The following is a 20117-nucleotide window of genomic DNA, read 5'->3' on the forward strand; positions in this document are numbered from 1 at the left end:
CTTCAAACAATCCTTTTTTGTGTTAAAAAAAATACTTAAATAATGCAGACGGAATTCAGATAGAAAAGAAATCCTGATAACACTTAACTGAGGAAAACAGAGCAGAAGCAGTATATCAATTGAAGAGATTTATACTTTTTTTTACTTCAGACTTTGTGTATAACAGAAAGACATCCAACCAACCAACCAGACAGAGGAAAAGCTCCTCCACAACAACACATACACCTCTTGGGTAGCTAACACCCAGAACAGAACTAACCCTTAAATTACACACTGAATGTAGCCAGAAACTTCTAGCATTTTGCACTCCACCGGATCTCCCTGGCTAAAAAATCATTTGAACTTTCTATGCATGTATTTTTGTAGGTGCTTTTCTCTTTAAAATACATGCCAGTGCTGATTTGGCCCCCATATGTGTATTTTAATGAGACAAACATCTACAAAAACACACACAAACAGCACAAATCATACGAGGCCCACAGGACAATTAATTCATATCTGAGGTTTATTCACAAGGACTAAACTTAAGAATTGTTAGGAACAGCCATCACACAAAGCACTGGATCTCAGTCCAACTTCTGCTACCTGTAATATAAAGTGACTAATTGGATTGGATTATTGGACCAGAGAGGAGCAATAGATGGGCAGCAACTAGCCCACCAAGGCCTTTCTTCTAGAAAAGCTTTCATCATGGGTCTAGCACAAAGCATCTATGTACACGCACAGCAAATTTATATAGGTCTTAATTCACAAAACCCCACATAATGTCTTAAGGACCACCTGATTCCTTATGCTCCACTTCAGTCATGGAGATCCTCTGATGGGGCACTGCTGGGATTTGCTCAGCCTTTACTAAGACCAGGTTTTTCATGTGACGGGCCCTGCCCTGTGGAACTCTCTGCCACTAGAGGCTCAGCAAGAATAATCCCTGCCTACTTTCAGACATCTCCTGAAAACTAACAAAGGCCTCTGAAATGTGGATTTCTTTTTCCCAACCAGTTTTCAAAATAAAATACAGCAAAGCATCCTTGGTAGCTTATTGGCCCTCTATTGTCTCTTCTCATATAAGAACCTAGACAAGGAGCAGGATGCCTTGAGTTTACTGCAGGACAGTTAATATTTCATTTAGAGCAGAAGCAATGGCTTGTGGTGTGAATGTTAAATCATCAGACAATGCTAGGCAGTGAAGGGCTCTGCCACGTCTCCTGTGGCTGCCTTCCCACCATTTTACTGACTTTCTACTCATCCTGTTGTCCTCTCTCTTTCTTTCTCTCCCTCTCTCTCTTATACTGGCCAGTTTTCTATACAATACAGGTGACAGCATGACAAATCCTCCACCACCAGCACAGTCTGAATCTGTCAGTCTGGGTGAATAGGAATGTCTAATTTATTTTCCTTCTCAAATACCCTTCTCTTGCGGACAAAGGCTTTCTTTGCCTATGTACTTGGGGCAGTGGTTGTGAGGGGGGGAGGGGAGTAGGCTTTCGGTAGACATCAGGTCTCCTCACTGCTCTGCAACTGGGTGGGGAGTGGAGACCAAGACAAAACATTTTTCAACTTCTGTGGTTTGAGCAAACACATTGTCAAAGTCACTTACCTCATTTATACCTCTGGGCTGACTCTGACATGGGCCCCATCTGCACTCTACATTTAAAGTAGTGCCATACCCCTTTAAACAGTCAGGGGCTGGGAGCAGCAGGGAGCCATGTTTGCTGTTTGATCTGCCCTAAGCTCACCAGCTGCTCCAGGTCAGTGTTGAAGTAAGATGCAGCAGCTAGTCCAGTAGGCTTTTGTAAACGGAATGGGTAGAGAGAAAGAGACTCCATTCCATCCTTTGCCTGGGTTGCACTGGTGAATGCCCTTTACCAATGTACACGTGTGCCCTTGTTTAGTCTTCTGAACCTGTCAAGGTCTTTCAATTCCATAAACCACAATATCCTTTCAGATCACCTGGCTGGCTTGGAAATACAGTGGTACCTTGGGTTAGGAACTTAATTCGTTCCGAAGGTCCATTCCTAACTTGAAACTGTTCTTAACCTGAAGCACCACTTTAGCTAATGGGGCCTTGTGCTGCCGCCACACCGCCAGAGCACAATTTCTGTTCTCATCCTGAAGCAAAGTTCTTAACCCGAGGTACTATTTCTGGGTTAGTGGAGTCTGTAACCTGAAGCGTATGTAACCTGAAGCATATGTAACCCAAGGTACCACTGTAGATGTAGTTGCTCTGCACTGTTTCTGTAGGTTTCAGAAGAACATAGGACGCTGCCTTATATTTGGTCAGAGTGTTGGTTATCTAGTCCACTGCTGCCCATTCAAGCTGGCAGCATCTTCTCCAGGGTCTCAGGCATTGGTCTTGTATGCCACCTGCTACTTGATTCCTTTAACTGTAGATGCCAGCAGGGACTGAATGTGGGGTTTTCTGCATGCAGAACATGTGCTCTGAAAGTGAGAAATGCCCTTTTCCTACTGCCAAATGGCCCTAAAGTATTGTTGGAGGAACTCCTGTTCTACGCATTGGGAATTGCCCTGTGGTTCTGTCTTCTTCCATATGCTTTTAAAACATTTACATTAAACCACTGTTGGAGGTTATTAGGGAATTTGGAGCTTAGTGTCATCAGTATGCTGATGACTCCTCGTAATAGTTCTCATTTTTCTCAAATACCAATGAGGCAGTGGAATCCCTAAGCTGTTGTCCAGAATTAGTAATGTGCTGGATGAGGGCCAATAAAAGAAAGCTTGGCACAGATCAGGCTGAGGTGATGACAGTTAGTGGGACTTTAGATGACGGAACTGGTGAATGGTGTACTCCAGATGAGAGTTTCATATCTTCTGTCAGAGCTGAGGAACTTAGGAAGCTGCCCCAATAGTCAAACTAGCTCAGCATTACCTATGCCCGCAGCACCCTCTCAAGATCTCTCTTGGATTGCATTATAAGCAACATCTCCATCTTGTACACAAAGTGTTTCCTTTTCATACAGCACTCTCATAAGATGTAATTATGGCCACCAATGTGGATGGCTTTAAAACAGAATTAAAGGAGGATAAGACTATCAATGCCACAATGGCTACGTTTTCCCTCCCCTGTTGAGGGCAGCAGGCCTCTGAAAAACAGTTGCTGGGGTATCACAAGTGGAAAGAGCACTGTTGCAATCAGGCCCTACTTTTAGGCTTTCCATAGGCAACTGACTGGCTAGGATGAGAAATGGACGCTGGATTAGATAGGCCTTTGGACAGATCCAGCAGGGTTCTTCTTGTACCCTGTTCCCTTTTGCATCTGGCCACCGTAGCCGGTGTCAGTCTTCAGGATTTACAATGCATGTTTACTTGGAAGTCAAGTCCCAGTATGTTCAATGGGGCAAGCATGAATCTGCTGATCTATCCTATGGAGCAAAATGTCTTGGCTGGCCATGAATTGGCCATTGTCTAGCCCTGGGCCCAGTACCAAAGCAGTTTTTTTGATAAAATTCCAAGCTGGGATTTATACAATAAGTCTGCTTTCTTTCTATCAACACCTGTGGCTGGAAAATAATCCAGTTGGCAGACCCATACAATGAGGCTGAGCCCAATTCAAATTCTGAACTTTGGTTGTTATGCATCCTTCCTTTGTGAGATCAGCACAGCAGCAAAAGCACCTTTACTTGAGGGCATCACCCAGAGAAGAATAACCACTGAAATAGGTATTTCTGTACTCATTCTGTTTGGTGAGGAGAACCAAGAGCTAAGGAGTGTCTTAGCTTTGCTGATATATCATTATCATCTTTGCCTGCTTTACAGCCTAACAGGTACCTTCATTTTCTATTAAAAGATTACTATTTGTCCTAATATCTTTAGCTATTTGTTCAGCAGATGCCTTTTTGAGCATCCTAAAATCCCTCAGAATATTCAGCTGGCAAAGTTAGTCTCTTCCATTAGCCACACTTCTTGATTTTTTCATGTGTAAAGGATATTTCTTTTGGCCTGGATAAATTCATGTGCATGCTCACATAATTGCTGAAGGGGATTCCCCGTGCTTTGCTTGTTTTGTTTCTGACAGTCTCCTTTAACAGTGATGCAACTCTGTGTTGACTCCAGCAAAGTTTGACAGAAATGGGCCTCTAATTAGATCTTCAGCTGCCTCCTTGCTGACTCTGTGCATTTTAAAGTTCCCAGTTTTCCTCCTCCAGGCCATTCCCTGCCTCCTCATCCCTCCAAAGTTTAGCACTGGTATGAAGAGTGATCGTTCTCTTCTCGTTTTTCTGGGCTTCTTCAACAGTTTGCTCTTTCTCTCCTTAGTCACCCTTACTAAAGTTGCAGGTGTGGGACTCCCAATCCATTTTATCCCTTCACTTTATTTTTAGCGCTCTTTCTTACTCCCTCTTCAATTCATTCACATCCACAGCCAAGTCGCTTAGGAACAGATGAAGTTGCCTTATGCAGGAGGGTTACCAACTTTTGTTTTTGTTGGCATTTATTTATTGCATAAGGGACGCGCATGGCACTGTGGGTTAAACCACAGAGCCTAGGACATGCTGATCAGAAGGTCGGCGGTTCGAATCCCCGTGACGGAGTGAGCTCCCGTTGCTCGGTCCCTGCTCCTGCCAACCTAGCAGTTCAAAAGCACCTGAAAGTGCAAGTAGATAAATAGGTACCACTCCGGCAGGAAGGTAAACAGCGTTTCCGTGCGCTGCTCTGGTTTGCCAGAAGCGGCTTAGTCATGCTGGCCACATGACCCAGAAGCTGTACGCCAGCTCCCTTGGCCAATAAAGCGAGATGAGCGCTGCAACCCCAGAGTCAGCCACGATCGGACTTAATGGTCAGGGGTCCCTTTACCTATTTATTGCATTTATATCCCATATTTCTTCCAAGGTGCTCAGTGGCTCCCCCCACTTTTTTTCCAAATAACAACTCTTCCAGGTAGGTTAGACTTAGTGATTGTTACTGATCCAAGCTCACTGTCAGGGAGGGTTTCAAGAGCAGGTCAGTGATAGCTCACAAACTATCAGTAAAGTTAACTTTTTATTCAAAAAAACAAAACAGCACAGGCCTAGTGAGCACAGCAACTCATTCCAGTAGATCTTGCCCCAATGAGTCAGTTGCAAGGACTGAAGGTCCTTGTCCTCCCACAGCTGCCTAAGTCTCCTTTTCCTCTGGGTCCTTCCCAAGCAATCTGAACCTCTGACGGCTTGTCTGTCTATGCTGCATCCTCTTCATACCCCTACGGGTTCTGGGAGACCAGAGGAGAGGGGAGCTGGTTGCAGCAGGAGGGGGAGACCCTCTGGCTTCTTCAGCAATCTGCCTCATCTTTGCCTTTTAGGCCTCCTCGTTTCCAGCCTTTGCTTCTGCCTCTGATTCTGACTGCTCTATGCCACAGACTCGTTCTGTTCACTAAACCCTATTACCTCTTCAGCTTCCAACATCTCCTCCTCCCAGTCCAACTCCTCCTCCTCCCTCTGACCACTCATCATCGTCCCACCACCAATCCACTGGCACTGAGTCTTTTTCCCTTGGGGTTTCCATGGAGGTTTCCCAGATGGTGCCTCCCACCACTTCTCTGCATCCAGCCTATCTATTACAGTCACACAGTGAACTTCATGGCTGAGTGGGGATCTGAAGCTGGGTATTCCTGATCCTAGTCTAGCACTCTTAAGCAATGCACTGCAATGGGCTACTCCACTGCTTTTAATAGCAGCATAAGCACCAGACACCAACAGGTAATAACACTCAGCTCCAGAGGCAGTAGAACAGGCTAGCCCATTTTTTAATAGTAGTCTGGCAACTTCTGCCTTGTATTGCTGAAAATCATGTAAAATTTTTGTCCTGCTGGTTTTAGCTTGGGAACTGTTATAAACAAATGAATGGGAAAAGCATACTGGAGGAGAAGGAAAGCTTTCACACACTGAAAACTTGGAGGATTCCAAGGGCCAGTTACACAGTTTACAATTTGTAAATTCAAATGCTTGTTTTCCCTGTATACTAAACAGGTTGCATTTCTGCTATTTCTTATTTTTTTACTGGATATGCTGGTTCAGAAACATTTCCTCCCTGAGAATGTGCTTGGGCAAACTTGTTCTTGCGGTGCAGTGGAAATTCACACCCACATCTGCAGACTTCACCTTGATGTTGCTGCTACAAAAGGAAATAACCCAGCTTCTTGAATCAGATGGCAAGGAATTCTATTCGCAGGATTAGTTACTAGCTTAATGTGATTATAGCTTTACTGTATGCAGATTTTCAGCCTGTTGACTGTTGTTAGCCATCAGCCAGCACTCCATGCATCAGCACTGGTGACCACATGCTTGAGGCGGCAGATAATTTCATCTTCCTGGGTTCTAGCATAACCAGCAACCTTCTCACTAATGCTGAGCTGGACAACTGCGGTAATAGCTCATCTCTCCAAGAGGGTATGGGAGAATGCAAAGCTAACATCCAATACCAAGGTGACGGTCTACCAGGTCTACCTGTTGAGCACGCTACTTTGTGGAGCTGTATTGTGGGCAACTTACAACTGTCAGGTGCAAAGCCTCGACACCTTCTACAAAGTTTCAAACAAATGTGCTCCCCCAAGCCCACATTCCCAACATGTTTGAACTCCTGCCTCAGCGACATCTATGCTGGCTTGGTCATGTCCACAGAAGGAAAGAGGGCAGGATTTCCAAGGATTTCCAAATCTCTATGGGGAGATGGCTTCAGGAACCAAACCCATTGGCAGACCAACTCCACGTTGCAAAGATGCCTGCAAATGTGACATGAAGGCTGGCAACATCAACTCTGCCAAGTAGGAATCCCTTGCAGACGACCACAGTGTCTGGAGACAGGCAGTCAGGGCATGTTTCCATAGCAGTAAGCATGTGCTGCAACCTCCAATAGTTTGACTTAACCCCTCAAGGTGCACTCCTCTATTTTCTCCCAAGACCAGACGGATGTCAGCAATAGCTATTGCTATATCTTTGCATCATCAAAAGATAATCATGAATTTTATTTAAAATACTTACATCCTATAATATCTTTATAGGACATTTTAGGTGATGATAAAAGCAATTAAAAGTAGACATTAAAGTTGGAAGCTTAAATTCTACACAGGATTTAATATATCTTATATTCTCCATAATAATCCTGCAATGCCCATCTCCACAGGCAAGAACATAACTACTTTTACTTAAAAGTAAGTTCCATTGTGCTCCAGAACACTTGCTTAGATTGCAGCCGTCAATCAATAAAGGTTCTCCTAATTTGTGGTGTGTGAAGCGGCTCCTATTTTTTCCTGGCATTATTGAAATGGCTCTTTAATAAGTCATTTCCTGTTCCCTCCTGGGCCACAGCCATTACTGAAATTGGCCCATTAATCAATCATTTCCTGATCTCTCCTGACAAACCAGCCCTGTAATTAATTGTTTTCTCTTTGCAGCCAAAGTGATCACACCAGTTGCTTTTTATTTCTTTTTTATTTTATTTTTTATTAGTGCAATTGCAATGTAGCAGGAAAAAATGAAATAAAAATGTGATTTTTAAAAGAGTCATAATTCCAGCTTTTGGAGAAGAGACTACACAGCAGGATATATAATGTAGTGCAATCAAGAAATGGAAGGCAAGCAATGTAGAAAGGTAGGTTTTCACCAGTCATGACATCAACTGCCTCATAAACCAATCTTCCCACCAGACAAGGTGGCACTGTAACAAGTTAGAAAGGCTTCCAGAAACAAAGTCCTTAATGAGAGATGAAAACACAGAAACACTGAAATAGAGCTGTTCAGCAGTGACATAATTTGCCTTTGCTATGACAGCCTTCCCCAGTTAGGAGTCCTCTAGATCAGGCATCCCCAACCTGCAGCCCTCCAGATGTTTTGGCCTACAATTCCCATGATCCCTAGCTAACAGGATCAGTAGTCAGGGATGATGGGAACTGTAGACCAAAACATCTGGAGGGCCAAAGGTTGGGGGTGCCTGCTCTCGATGCTTAGGACTCCAATTCCCATCAGCGACAGCCAGCAGGTTCAGTTGTCAAGGAAGTTGGGAATTGTAGGAGGCACCAGGTTGGAGAAGGTAACAGGGTGAGCCCATGCTATAAGTTCTACAAAAAGGTTGTGAGCTATGAAATGCATTTGAGGCCTAAACTGTTGACTGTCTTCCCATTTACAAAAGCTTCCCTGCTTAGTTGTCTCTAGGCAATTCTCACTTACCACAACTGACCAGGCAAGTGGCTGTTTGTAAGCCTGCACTAATATCAGGCACCCTGAAACTACAGCCTGATTAGAAGTTTTTAGGATCTCCTAAAGGCAGGCAAAGATAGGCCAAAGTTATATCTCAGCAGGCAGAATATATTAAAGGCATGAGACAATGACTATGAAATTATAATTGAAAATTCTCAAATGAGTTTAGCTAGATAAGTAGAGGACCTTATTTTCTTCACTGCTACTGAGAATCTCCCAATTTCTCTGAAAACTCTCTTTTGATTCTTAGCAAGTTAGGAAAAGGACAATCCACAATTCCTGAAGCACATCTGCTTGTAGTGGTTTAGAAAAATGATTTCTACAGACAATGGTTTAGTGAAGAGAATAGCTTGAAAATTGGAAACAGTTATTTTGGACTGAGGAAACCAAGGCTTCCCACTATTCAGATGTGTTTGCTAGCCATTGTTTGTTAGCCATCACTTAACAAGCCACAAGTTAATGACAACTTGTCCCAAAGATGATCACTTAAATCTTAGCTAGTTTCTCCAAAGCTTGGTTTATTTCCCAGCTACTCTTGCCTCATGCCTTTGTAGTCAGATGAGTGTCTGGGGTGCATGGTCAAACACACTATGGTTAGAAAAGGGTGTTGGGTTAAAGCAAACCAATGTTTCTCAGCCAACATGAAAGCCTTGCTTCATATTGTGGTTTGTTGGTAAAACCATAGTTAACCTGATTAACCTGATGAACAGGCTTCACATACAACACTATTGGTTGTAGCCAATGCTAATCATACTCACAGTAGTCCCACTGACATTAAAGGCCATCAGTAATGTAGGTCCATTAATTTTAATGAGTCTGCTCTGAGTAATACTTAGTTGAATACAACCACTTGCTACAATTTAAATAAAACATAGTTTAATAAACCATGGTTTAGCATTATGTGCAAACCAAATCATAATAAGCAACTTCCACTGGACTGACACTCAGGCAAAGGCACTGCTTGTGAGAACTAGCACTGCTTGTGAGAACTGTGGGGGCCATTCATGTGACTGAGGCAATTTGTATATTCATAGTAGCTCAGAACAAGGGCCACCACAACTGCAAAAAACATTGTGGCTAAGCAGACAGCCATAGTGCCAAGGAGCCAATTCTCACAATTAGTACATCTGCTGCAACAGTTCTGCAAGGGCAGCACCACATGTTATCATGGTCTCTCTATGTAGGGGACACCTTCAGTTTGAACTGGGGCTATGGATTCAACTTGTCTGTATAACAGGAACAACAACAAGACATAATCATGTATAGTTAATGGAGCTGCCAAATATCTTGGCAGCAGCCAGGGTCCAGCTGACCCAGATAAAAGCTTGACCTAGTGACCATAAGAAGAGGAATCAAGATGCTGCTCAGAATTGTTTGGCTTGCTGCAGATTTGAAAACAATCTAGCTCAGCCAGGGCCAAGGAGACAAACAAACTGACAACTAAAAAACTACAAACCCCATTCTTCCAAAACAATCGGGCTACAACTCAGATCAGCTGGACATGTGAAAATATTATGTCTTGTTCACCTGTAACACATTTATGAAAATCCTAATTCACCTTGGGAATGTGCTACTGTTGCTCTTACTTTCAAGAAAACGAACTGTTACATAAGGAGATTTACAGCATATAATGGGCACTCAAGCAACTCATTTGGGTAACTGAAGTCTCCCATTATTCATATGAGCAAGTACTTTAGGCTTGCTTATTCATTTCATTTTTATTTATTTATTTATTTTCACATTCTGCACTCACCATCCTGGTCCTGATTTCAGAGTGTAATTTGGCAACTTGATTTATAAGCTTCTTATCTGAAATTTGCATTCATAGTGCACATTTTTTCTTCATAGTCATTTGCAGGGAAAGGGGGCCTCAAAACTACCACCCAAATCATGTTCCTCTTTCCTTATTCTGCTTCTCCTCCTCACAACCCCTCTCTAGCCCCTGTTGCCTCCTCGGCCTTTGCCCCATTTCAAATGACCAACTAGGGATTACCATGTCTACGGGGCATGTGAAAAGTCTGATTAACGATGCAATCCTTTGCAAGTCTTTGTAAGTCCTCTTTAATTGTATATAAAATATTTATAGACAGCTTTGAAGTCTAAAGCTCTCTCAAAGGTGTCACACAGAAGAAAAGCAATAGAAAATAACTGCTATTAATTAATAAAACCCAGGAACAATTTAAAAGCCACAAATATTAAAAGCCAAAATACAGCTAAATCCATCAACCACAAAATAAAAGAAGTCATCAAGAGAAAGCCAAGGAAATAAAATGGTTATTTAGGGTTCTCCAATGGATCCCAGATGGAAGCACATTCAAAATTTGTGGGGTTACTAAGTTCAATGGGTCTTCCTGCCAGGTAAACGCTATAGGGTTGCAGGCTACGGAGAGTTCCCTAGGATATGAAATCGTATTCTATCTCCGTGAGCAGATAATGCTTTGAGATGCTCTATTCAGATTTCAACCAAGAAGGTAGGCAAAGAAAAGGCATATGGGAAGAGAGAGACTGTCATGCATTAGACAGGCACACTCATGAGATGTCCAGTATGTTGTGTGACTGCAGGCCACTGACCAGTTTAAAATTGGCAACATGGTCCACAGGCCAGCAAAGAACTTTGGTTCCAGTTTAAGTGTAATCCCAATTCCCCTTATTCCCTAATTCTGTCAGCAGAGGCAGAATAGGTACATAAATATTATTTAGCTTGACCTTCAAATGCATACACATTAGCCTTTATAATTTACCATCATTAATTAGGGCTACAATTCAATATACCTCTCTACTAAGTTTATAAAAGCATATATTTCATCTCACTGCTATGCATTTTATCCCACATCTACCGCTTATTGATCTACAACATTTTTCCAGGAAACTGGCAATCCTGGGTGTTGGGTGGGGAGAGTGAGGAGGAAAGTTCCTAAACATGTAGGTAGAAAAGCTCTAATAATAATGCTAAGCAGAAATGCTTCCAGAATAATTCAGTACAGTTGTCAACTTTCTTTTAATATAAAGTAGAATGAAGGTGTTGAGTAAAATTTTAATGTAAGGATCAATTGAAGTTTGCATTTCCTGGATTTGGTAGCATTTAAATTGCAAATTCCTTCACCTCAACTAGGAGAAGAAGAGAAGAAGAAGAGGAGTTTGGATTTGATATCCTGCCTTTCACTCCCCTTCAGGAGTCTCAAAGGGGCTAACAATCTCCTTTTCCCTTCCTCCCCCACAACAAACACTCTGTGAGGTGAGTGGGACTGAGAGGCTTCAGAGAAGTGTGACTAGCCCAAGGTCACCCAGCAGCTGCATGTGGAGGAGCGGAGACGCGAACCCGGTTCCCCAGATTACGTGACTACCGCTCTTAACCACTACACCACACTGGCTCTCAGTGGAGCATAAGATTTCAACTTATTTTTTGTATGTGCTATTGTTGTTTTAGACTGTTTTAATGTATGTAACTGTTGTTTAATTCTTTATATATATTCAATCATGTAAGCTTTTTTTATATGTGGGGTGCATGTATGTGTTATCTATTGTAAATCACTTTGGGATGCCTCAGTTCACCTCACCTGGTATGTTATTCCTCTTCTGATTGCTTTTCCCAACTTTGATTGGCTTGCCAAACTGCAAAGAAATGACCTTCCCATCAACATCCTAGTATAACTGTGCCAATGTATTATGCAAATGTAGGACTGACTTTGAAAAATTATCAGAAACTTCAGCTGGTTCAAAATATGAACTAATGGGAGTTATTATTGTTATGCAATAATATATAATAACTCCCATTAGTAACCAGACTAATTAGTAACATTGGTAATCTGACTAATTGCCTTGACTATGAAACGTTTTCTCAAGGAAGATCCACTAGGCGTCTGCTTTGCTACCTTTCAGGAACCAGGTGAAGATTGTTCTGTTTATTCCAGCTGTTTCTTAATAGGCTGTGATTCAGGAATATTTGTAATGGAGTTTGTTTGTGCTTAAGGTCGCTGCTGTTTCTACTTTGCTTTGCTTTTACTGTTGGTTAGGGATGTGCTTTAATTTTATTCACTGCTGTAACATTTTTTTTACTGCTATGATATATATTTATTTTCTTGAGAGCCACTTCAAAAGCCGCTCGTGGCAGAAAGGTGGCATAAAAATATTTAATATAAATAAACAGTATGGGAAGGAGAGTAATTTTATGCTTGTTAGTCACAAAGAATTAGTGTGATGAATTAGTATGATTAAGAGGCAGGATATAAATATTTTAAATGGTTCAAATGTTAGAATATTCCTTATGAATAGGAACTCATCTTTCAGGAATTCCTGAGGTTCCCATTTTAGAAGGTGAATATGCTTTGTGAATAGGGAGTCCCTTTTCAAGAAGCCCAACAGATCCTTTTTAAATCCCTACTTCTCTTCAGCATCTTTCAGTGCATTCACTCAGTCTCTAATTCATTTTATCCAGATGGTTCAATATATAGAACTGGCAATATTTCAAAACAAAATGCTATTTTTGTTTTTAGAGGATATATCTGTAAGGCTGTCCCCGGAATAATTTAACTAGAACAGTTGCTAGTAAGTAGTAGCCACTTTCCTTAACAACAACAATTACCAAAGACAATTTGGCAATTTGGAAAACAGCCTGCCTTCACTTGAGGCACTTCATGGACTTGGGGCCCATTCAAGGCTCCTTTTTCACTCCCCCAAATCAGTGTTGGGTTTTTTAAAAAAATGGCTGTAACTTTTTTCTTTTGACAGAAGAGCATGAAATTTGCAGGCATGGTACCCCCTACAGAGTGTATAAATCCTGTCAAAGTACAGGCAAATAGGTCCAGGGGGAAGGGTTGTGCTGAGCACCTTTAAAGGTTGATTTTATTTTTAAAAACTTTTAAAGTTTGGGGCAAAATTGGAAGAAATTTGCAGTTAAGTTTACTCCTTCTGAGGACATGAATTCTGCTAAATTTCAGAAGGATAACTGCAGGTGTTTGCCCCAAAGTCAGGCTGGTGCAACTGTAGAGAGGGTAAATAAGGAATCACTGAGGCTATCCTTGTGTTCTGTGGGCAATTGGTCGGAAAACTACAGAATGAGAGAGGTGCAAGACAGCTGCCAAATTGCAAACTATAGATTCAGGAGTTTTTGTGTTATGTGCCTTTAAAGTTGGTTTTGGGTGGGAAGACCTAAAACACACTTGTTTTTCAGATGAAATTATTTTCTCTGATTACAAACTTGACCTGTTAGTGACAATGCAACTTTCCCCTTGACATTTCTCTGCTTGATGTTAAACCTCCCCTCCCTACGCCCTGACATTATGGTGTTGTTGTAAGTTAGGAGGCATAACTTTCACTTTCAGTAGGTAAGTATCTGCAGCATTTCCTCCTCACCCCTCCCCCATGTCTGGATCACTGAGATACTACAAAATGCTTCAAAAGCATAATAATAATAATAATAATAATAATAATAATAATAATAATAAATAAATAAAAACCCAATACTACTAAAAATACCCTCGTTACTAGAGAACCAGATTACTGTTTTTCAAAAGGAGTTGGTGGAGGGAATCAAGGAAACTATAGACACAACAGCCCAACCACTGTCCAAGATAAATAATTGGGAGACCTAAAGTACTATTTATATGTATTGTGATGTGTCAGGCTTTGTTGGTTCAAGAAAGCCTTCCTCAGGTTTATTAATTTCAATGGGCCTACTCCAGGCAGGACTTAGTTGAATGAAACCTATAATTATATAATAATAATTACATTTTTCAGTCACTTTATGCAATAAAAAGTCTCAAAGCAACTTGACAAGGTAAAAAGCAACACATAATAGCAATTTAAGACCCAATAAAATGTAAAACCATGAATACTACAAGAGAGATAAAATAGTCGCACTGCAATGCATTAATAAGGACAAGTCCTACCTATAGAGAATATTTAGGAATCCTTAGGAGTTCTGAACTATGACATTCTTTTGGATCAGGCATCTCAAAATAGAGACTGTTGTTGTCAAGAAAGGGTGAAGCAAAACCAGGTTATGTGCCTTGCAGAATGCTTTCCCGCAAAGTGGCTAAGGGTGGCCAGCTAATATATCTATATAATCATGGTGCAGGCAAAGATGCAGCTAATAAAACCACATCCCATAAATTGTTAGACAGAAAGCACACAAGCGCGCGCGCGCGCACACACACACACACACACACACACACACAAGCCTTGTTGCCAAGTCTTTTCCGGAAAGAGCAGCCCATCCTCTGAGCCACCTCAGAGTCTGAACACTGTAGGCCATCATGGAATGTGACAAATCTCCAGTCAGAGGCCCAAAGTTCCTTCTACCTCAGGAACTGATAAAAGTGTTGCCAAGGCGACCGCTGCCGGCTTGGCTGACAGCTGCAAGTCAGGCCAGTTTGCTGGGCGGTTGGTGCCAGGGGTACATTCAAAACCCAACACTGTGCAAGGCTGATAAGCCATTTCTCCTCCTCCTCTTCTCCCTCCCTTTCCCACCTGTGTGACATCAGGAATTTCAAAATAGGTAACCAGGGAGGGGGGTCGAAAGCATTTGCTAATTTGCATGTGTGGTTATGGTGCCTTTTCATTTCCTTTTTTAAATGATCAAAACCAAGTTCTGTTTCCTTTGTCCGATTGGTCCTGTTGACCTTTCAGACATACTTCCCAGCTTCAATTGCTGTGCAGTAATTATCACGTGGGCTGTGCTGTCATTTACAAAGCTCCCATCTTCATAGGATTTAAGACCATTTTCAGTGAGGTCCCCTCCTTTGCCAAGGTACTTCCTCCACTGGCAGTCACACATATCTTGAATATGTCTTCTTCTTTTTTGTTGCTTCCTGACTGCCGCCTTTCAGAGGTTTCTTTGAATGTGCGTAAAAAGAAATGATGCACTGTATATCTGTCAGAATAGACTGAAATTTGCTGCATACGCACTTGGCTTTCAAAGAGACACATGTACCCCACCACACAGCATCAGCAATTATGCGATATATTGTACAACCAGATGGGATTAGTGACAAATGTGACTTTGCATATATTCAGGAATGTTAGTTTCTTTTAGAAGAGCGTAAGAATTGTGATTTGGGGTCAAGAGTAACAAATGACTAAGTGAATGTTTTCTTAGCGCACATTTCTTATGTGGTAAGAAGTCTCTTCTGAGTACTGAGCCTGTCTTCAAGACACGAAAGCTATACTGTATGGCTTAAGTTTAAATTCTCACAAATTAATATTCAAGGTGGAAGAAAAAATCCACAGGTCATAGACGTTCCAATAATCATGAGTTGCATCCCTACAAGGTTTGTTTGTTTGTTTTTAAAAAAGTTATAGCATGCCAATAAAACAAACTTATTTGAACAAAAAGTGCTTTAAAAGAGTGCTGTCATGTCATGGTAGTGGCAAATGCTTTTGATATCAAGGGACCACAGAAGACAGAAAACTTTGACATCCAAATTACCATTGCCCTAGAGAATGTGTGTTGCTCTCATAGCACGCCGAGGCAGCTGGTTTCCCGAAGGTGATTTAATTTAAAATGCATCAAGATGAGGGTAAAAAAACCTTTGCCTGTGCAGATGTTGTTGGATTACCACTCCCATCATTCTTGATCATTGGCTATGCTGGCTGGACCTGATGGGAGTTGGAGTTCAACAAAAACTGGAGGGCCACAGGTTAGCCACCCCAGCTTTAAGGATTCACTAGTTACACTGCTTAAATTAATTTCTGTGAACACAGGAGCTATACCTATCAAACTTTGCTCTATTTGTAGCACCTCAGCTGATTTGGGTATCCACTCTTCACAGTAGCTGGTCAGAGTCAGATCCATAATGTTTTGGTGTAGCTTAGGTTGAAAGGCCTGTTTCAGATGTCATGGTCAAATACTGAGCTGTTCCTCAGGTCCATACACTTTTGCCTCCCTTCGTGCACTTCAATTCCCTCTTTTATTTTCTTGAACCTTATAACTGTAGCTTGCTGTGACATCCCAATTGACCAAACTATGGTCATATAAGCTATACTTTCCCTCCAAAACAGAACTTTAGGCCACATGTGAACTACCTAAGTTTCTATTTCTGGTTTGGAGGCAAACTATGGTTTGCAGTAACCATAGTTTGCCTGATTTGGTCATCACAGCAAACAACTGTTACTGCAAACAAGGAAGTTAGGGAGGAAGTGCATGAAGGGAGGACGAGGAAGCGTGCAAGTCCAATACAGTCATACCTCGGGTTCAAGTCACTTTAGGTTGAGTGTTTTCAGATTATGCTCCATAGCGACCCGGAAGTAACGGAATGTGTTACTTCTGGATTTTGCCGCTCGTGCATGCGCAGACACTCAAAATTACGTCACGCGCAGATGCAGCGAATCACGACACGCGCAGATGCACAGACGTGGGTTGCGTTCGCTTCAGGATGCGAACGGGGCTCCAGAACGGATCCCATTCACATCCAGAGGTACCACTATACATGATTCTCTGATGACTGATCTGGGCTGCCATGTCATGTCCAAGGCAACCCAGGAAATGCCACTCTTGATTGCAGATATGAATTTAGCTTTCACATATCTAACTCAATGCTGCAACTAGGGACTACACCACACTGGTTCTCTTTAGCTGAATGTGTTGTAGATCTCTAATTGCCAAATCTCTGCTCCATGAATAGACCACACATACGAAAACATACATACCTTTGCAAATGCATCTTCCAAACATCTGTGGTAGCCTACCTTTTTGACTTCATTCTGTTTTCAAAATACTCTGGAGAATGTACTCCTCAAGGAAGCGATGGAATTCCCATTATATAAGCCTGCGTCCCTCACAGCTGAAGTTGGCCTGCTGTTACTTTGCCTGCCTCATAATAGCAGCAATGCCTACCAATAGTTACAGAATTTACGCCACTGTATCGTTCTTTCTTTCTTTTTCTCTTTAAAGGCCTGGCAATTGTTAGTGCTAATACTGGATAACCCTCTCTCTGCAAGTGCTTCTTTATTAACTGGCAGAGATTGCAAAAGGATCTATGAGCAGCAAGCAAGTCAGGATAATTCCTTAGTCACCTCCAGCGCTGGCCAGCCATAAAAGTGAAGCGTAAGTACCCAGAAAAAGGTAATTATCATCAGCCTTTTCAGCAGTGGCCAAAGGACAAATTGCTCTCCAAATCCATCCTTTTCCGCACTTTGCCCCAGCTTCCCATAACAGGCAGGGTTTCTTGCCTGAGCATAAAAAGCATTGGATGAAATATCAGGGGACAGCAATGGAGACAGATACACAGTCTAGAGAGCTGTCAGCTAGCACTGCCACATACATTTCTAATCCTTGGATCCTACACCCCCCTGCCCCCAAAGGACTCACTTCCTCAGCTGGGCCCTTCTTCAGAAGCCCTGCATGTCCATTTTATATGGGAGCCTCGCAAGACCAGCTTCTATTCCTAGAACTCCATAAAGGAGTTCCAGAAGTCAGACTGACTTGTTTTCTTTCAAATTGGCCCTTTAAATACGATCCTGTTTATGTTAGAAAACATGCTAAGTCTGACTGAAATGGAACACAATATGTTTTCTTTTGCTCTTCAGACAGGGAGAATTCAGAGGCTGCTCCTTCTGCAATGAATCTGGTTTATTTGCAGCATGGAGGCACAGCCTGAGTACTCTCTGATATATGAAGCATCCCTTGATTGTGCAAATGCTTCCTGATGGTGTCTTTTGTGTTCCTGTCACTCCTGATTTATTGGGCCTTTTCCACACAGAAAAAGAATTTGCATTTCAATTTCCATTACTAGTCTCCCTCTCCCCTGCAGTGTTCCACATCTGGAAAAGATGCATGCTTTGCTTTCTCCCACAGACATTTCTCCAGTCTGGAGAGTTCTTTAGCAGCTGGCAGGGAATGGGTTTATGGGGGGTTGCCTACTACCCATAACTGCCTCTGCCCTGGTTTCTCCTTTGCCCCTCCTGGATTCTCTTTTCCTCGGCTTCCAGAATGGAGTGGAAGGGTCAAAGAGGCTCCTCTTCCTGCTCATCTTTGTCTCCCAGCAGCGGAGCTAAAGGTCTGAGCTCTCTTCTCCTCAACCATCCTGCCACATCTGTTGTCTGAGGGGCATGAGAGGGCCTTCTCTGTGATGGCCCCAGCTTGTGGAATAACCTCCCCTCCGAGGTGCTGTCTTGTGCCATCACTGTACGCCTTTTGATATACCGTACCTTTTTACCCAAATCTTTGGCTGAGAGGATGTTTTCTCTCCTGTACTGTCATTCAGTGCGGCTATTTTGCTACCTGGCTCATTTTGCAGTTTTGTTCTACGATTTTAATGAAAATTGTACCTGTTTTAATATTGTTTTGTTCTTGTAGCCTACTTTGGGACCATTTGGTAAAGAGTGGACTATAAGATCAGTCAGACAAATTTATAGCACTGCAACCACCACAGTCTTATGAGAGTTCCCTGGCAATTTGGAAGACTTCCTGTGGGTGGAGTTTGAATCTCCACCACCATGGCCACAGAACTACAAGGACACCCTCTCTCACACCTGGGGCTCCAGAGCACTGTGCTGCTTCTGTGCCCATACACCTTCCCCACCACAGACATTTTCTTTCTCCCACTGTCCAAAACAGTGGGAGGATGGGGTGGGGGAGGGGCACTCAGATTGGCAGCACGTGGGAAGAAGCAGAGGCACAATCCTGAACAAGTGGTGCCAGGATACTATAAGAAATTCTTTATATCGGCATGCCAGGTGGCCTGTCATCCTTCTTACATGGATAGTACATTTTGACCAGCTTTTTGCATGGGTACACATCCCTACTAATCATCCTGTGCAGGCAAAAGACTGGGTTAGAACTGGCTTGTGACTGATGAAACTCTATGCTTGGAGCCTGAAATGCCTTGAGAACAAGAACATTTTATTATAAGGTTCAGGACAGACAAAAGAAAGGTCTCCTTCCCAGAGAGCATACTTAAACTATGAAGTTCACTCCCAAAAGAGGCAGTGATGGCCTCCAACTGAGATGGCTTTAAAATAGGATTCGACAAATTCACGGAAGATATGGCTGTCAGTGGCTACTAGCTAGGATGGCTGTGCTCTGCCTCCATTATCAGAGGCAAGAAGCTGCTTTCTGAATACCACTTGCTAGAAATCGCAGGAGGAGAGAGTTCTGTTGCATTCAGATCCTGCTTCCAGGCCTCCCATAGGCATCTGGTTGTCAACTGTGATTACAGGATGGCCTGTGGCCTGATCCAGCGGCCTGATCCAGCAGGCTTTTCTTATGTTCTCACATCACACTTGCTGAAGAATCCTGTTTCTTGGGTTCTAAAGAAATGACACCATTGCTAGAAACCTGCACTGGATGCACTGTGATATTCATTATCATTGTACCCTTCCCCCTTTTGGAGAGGAGGAATATTAATAATATTACAGTGCGTGGAAAATGTAGTAAGCGATGTTGTCTTCAAATGAAAGCACCCTGGAGGCCTCACACCTGGAAAGCAGCAAGTATTTCTGAGACCACGTTTCAGCCGTGCAGGGAGAACAGCGTGAGCAGTTGGGTCAGGTGGAATTGGCACTGGCTCTTACCTCTCTCTGTTTTTGGCTGCATTTTTTGCTGTCACAAGTAGTAAACTCCAATAGACGAGTTTACAATGCTGTGTAGATAAAACCCAGGAATAGGAATCGTTTCTTCACAAGGCTACTTGAAAGTAGAGATCAGAAAGAATTTTTCAGATTCTAGACGAGTGGTTTTCAACCAATGCACCATGGCACCCTGAGGTGCCTTGAATGATGGCCAAGGGTGCGCGGGCAACACTGGGCCTCTGGGCCTCTTTCCTTCCCTCTCTCCTCTGACACCCTCTCCTTTCTCTGCATCCCAAAGGCTTGCACAGATGCTTATTGCAGCAGCCCTGGCTACAAGCTCCGCAGGCGAATGGTGCTTCTGGGAGGCACATCTCTTTGGGACAGAGAGGGAGAGCAGCTCAGAGACCAGGAGCGGCGGTCGTA

General features: G+C 42.7%; 1 protein-coding gene and 1 long non-coding RNA gene across 8 annotated transcripts in view; one reads left to right on the top strand and one right to left on the bottom strand.

The window, feature by feature from the left end:
- The window catches only part of CACNA1I (calcium voltage-gated channel subunit alpha1 I), a 354183-nt gene that overhangs the window by 150722 nt on the left and 183344 nt on the right, over positions 1-20117 (bottom strand). The window lies entirely within an intron of this gene.
- LOC310658500 lies at positions 14508-18957 on the top strand. Its single transcript, XR_014502352.1, has 3 exons — positions 14508-14682; positions 17077-17229; positions 18114-18957. It is a non-coding gene; the product is annotated as an uncharacterized lncRNA (long non-coding RNA).

Source organism: Podarcis tiliguerta (genome assembly GCF_965153285.1).
Source record: "Podarcis tiliguerta genome assembly, chromosome: 10".
Classification (NCBI taxonomy): domain Eukaryota; kingdom Metazoa; phylum Chordata; class Lepidosauria; order Squamata; family Lacertidae; genus Podarcis; species Podarcis tiliguerta.